The sequence below is a fragment of the Arachis stenosperma genome, chromosome 4 (genome assembly GCF_014773155.1).
Source record: "Arachis stenosperma cultivar V10309 chromosome 4, arast.V10309.gnm1.PFL2, whole genome shotgun sequence".
Taxonomy (NCBI): domain Eukaryota; kingdom Viridiplantae; phylum Streptophyta; class Magnoliopsida; order Fabales; family Fabaceae; genus Arachis; species Arachis stenosperma.
Window position 1 is genome coordinate 35,221,979 of NC_080380.1, and position 3,297 is coordinate 35,225,275.

The window sequence follows — 3,297 nt, forward strand, 5'->3', positions numbered from 1 at the left end:
GCACTGTATGTTTAGGGTTTGAAAGTGAATTTTAGGGTTAAAAAGGAATTTGGAAACTATTGTGTTGTTATTATCATTTTTAGGGTCAAAATTTGAAAACTTAGAAAAAAAAGGTTAAGCGTGGAAAAAAATAAGTGGGAAACTAAATTTTAGGGAAGGGAACTCTATCGGCATGTTTTTTTACGGTGCCAAAATAAACACAGTATAGCCACGCTTTTAAAGCGTGCCGATTTCCCTCTATGGCCACCTTTTTTAAGCGTGCCAAAAAAAGTGTGGCCAAATTTCAAATCAGTGGCCACCTTAGTAATAGCGTGCTGATTTCCTTCTATGGCCACGCTTTTCAAGCGTGGCAATAAAAAAGCGTGGCCAAATTTCAAATAAGTAGCCACCACTCTTGTAAAAGTGTGCCGATTTCCCTCTTTGGCGGCAAAAAAAAGCGTGGCCAAATCACAAATCAGTAGCCACCCTCGCAAAAGCGTGGCAAGAAAAAAGTGTGCCGACAGGGCTTTTTTCTTGTAGTGCATCATCTATACAGAATTTCTCGCTATGGCTAGTGTATTCAATCTAAAAAAAAAATTAATCAACAAATAACTCGTCATCTAATTTCCTCATGCTCCCTAATATATTTAAAATAAGATCCCTATGAAAAGAATATTAGTACTACTTAATACTTCTACGACACACATTACAAATCCCTCCGGCAGTACTAAGCACATTCACACTAACAAGTATCACTCCACAAATACAACCATTCCTAAAATTGCATCCACCAGATACTCCATCGCACATACTGATGTGCAGATAAATATATACTTTTTGGCATTATTTTTACATAGTTTTTAGTATGTTTTAGCTACTTTTTATTATATTTTTATTAGTTTTTATGCAAAAATCACATTTCTGGACTTTACTATGAGTTTGTATATTTTTTTGTAATTTCAGGTATTTTCTGGCTGAAGTTGAGGGACCTGAGCAAAAATCTGATTCAGATGCTGAGAAAGGACTGCAAATGCTGTTGAATTCTGACCTCCCTATACTCAAACGGATTTTTCTGGAGCTACAGAAGTCCAATTGGTGCGTTCTCAATTGGGCTGGAAAGCTAACATCTTGGGCTTTCCAGCAATGTATAATAGTTCATACTTTTTCCGAGATTTGATGGCCCAAACTGGCATTCAAACGTCAGCCAGAGACCCTTTTCTAGCGTAAAACACCGGAACTGGCACCAGAACTGGAGTTAAACGCCCAAATTGGCATCCAAGCTGGCGTTTAACTCTAGAAAAGGCCTATGCACGTGTAAAGCTCAATTCTCGGTCCAAGCACACACCAAGTGGGCCCCGGAAGTGAATTTCTGCACTATTTGCACTTAGTTACTTATTTTTTGTAATCCTTAGTAACTAGTTTAGTATAAATAGCACTTTTTACTATTGTATTAAGGGAGCTTATGGCATTTTTCACATTTGGGAGGCTGGCCATTCGGCCAAGCCTAGACCTTTTTCTCTTATGTATTTTCCAACGGTGGAGTTTCTACACCTCATAGATTAAGGTGCGGAGCTCTGCTGTTCTTCATGACTTAATGCAAGTACTATTGTTTTTCTTTCAATTCACGCTTACTTCTTCTCCAAGATATACTCTCGTACTTAATTCAGTTAAGTTAGAATGAAGGGGTTATCCGTGACAATCACCCACTATCTTCGTTGCTCGCTTAGCCAAGATCCGCATGCTTGACAACCACAAGTGGTCTACATGATGTTCAACGTAGTCATTGGACGACAGTCGGAGTATAGTCTCTTGGGTCTCTAATCCATGGATTTGACTTGCCTCTCCTGACATCAGAGCATTCGAATCCGTGAGATTAGAACCTTCGTGGACGAGCCTAGAACCAATTGGCAGCATTCCCGAGATCCAGAAAGTCTAAACCTTGTCTGTGGTATTCTGAGTAGGATCTGGGACAGGATGATTGTGACGAGCTTCAAACTCACGAATGTTGGGCACAGTGACAGTGTGCAAAAGGATAGAGAGATCATATTCCGACACAAGTGAGAACCGACAGATGATTAGTCGTGCGGTAGCTGTGTCTGGTATTTTTCATCCGAGACGAGAAATCCGATAGTTGATTAGCCGTATAGAAACTGTAGCTGGACCATTTTCACTGAGAGGACGGATGGTAGCAATTGACAACGGTGATCCACCAACATATAGCTTGCCATGGAAGGGAGCACGCATGATTGGATGAAGACAATAGGAAAGCAGAGGTTCAGAAGCAACAAAGCATCTCCAAACGCTTATCTGAAATTTCCACCAATGAATTACATAAGTATCTTTATTTTAATTTACGTTTTATTTATCTTTCAATTATCAAAACTCATAACCAATTGAATCCGCCTGACTAAGATTTAAAGGATGACCATAGCTTGCTTCAAGCCGGCAATCTCCGTGGGATCGACCCTTACTCGCGTAAGGTTTTATTACTTGGACGACCCAGTGCACATGCTGGTTAGTTGTACCAGAGTTGTGAAAAGTGTGATCACAATTCCGTGTACCAAGTTTTTGGCGCCGTTGCCGAGGATTGTTCGAGTTTGGACAACTGACGGTTCATCGTGTTGCTTAGATTAGGTAACCTTCTTTCTTGTTTCAACCTTTATTTTCTTTTAAAAAAAAAATAAATAAAAAAAGAAAAAAATTTAATAAAATCATAAAACCAAAAAAATTTTGTGTTTCTTATTTGAGTCTAGTGTCAAATTTTAAGTTTCGTGTCAACTGCATGTTTTTAATTTTTCTTAGATTTTCGAAAATTCATGCATTGTGTTCTTCTTTGATCTTCAAGTTGTTCTTGATGATTTTCCTTGTTTGATCTTTAATTTTTCTTGTTTTGTATCTTTTCTTATTTTTCTGGTGCATTTTTGAATTGTTAGTGTCCCTAGTACAAAAGTTCTTAAGTTTGGTGTTGTGCATGTCTTTCTTTTCTTAAAAATTTTCAAAAATATGTTCTTGATGTTCATCATGATCTTCAAAGTGTTCTTGGTGTTCAACTTGAGATTCAAAGTGTTCTTGCATGCATTATTTGTTTTGATCTTAAATTTTTATGTTTTGTTTCATTTGGTTGTTTTTCTCTCTCCTCATTAAAAATTCAAAAGTAAAAAAAATCTTTTCCTTATTCTTCTCATAATTTTCGAAATTTTGAGTTGAAATGGTCAAAATTTTTTAAAATTTAATTATTTCTTGTTAGTCAAGTCAAAATTTCAATTTAAAAACTTTATTTTTGAAATCTTATTCAAAATCAATTCTTTTTCAATTTTT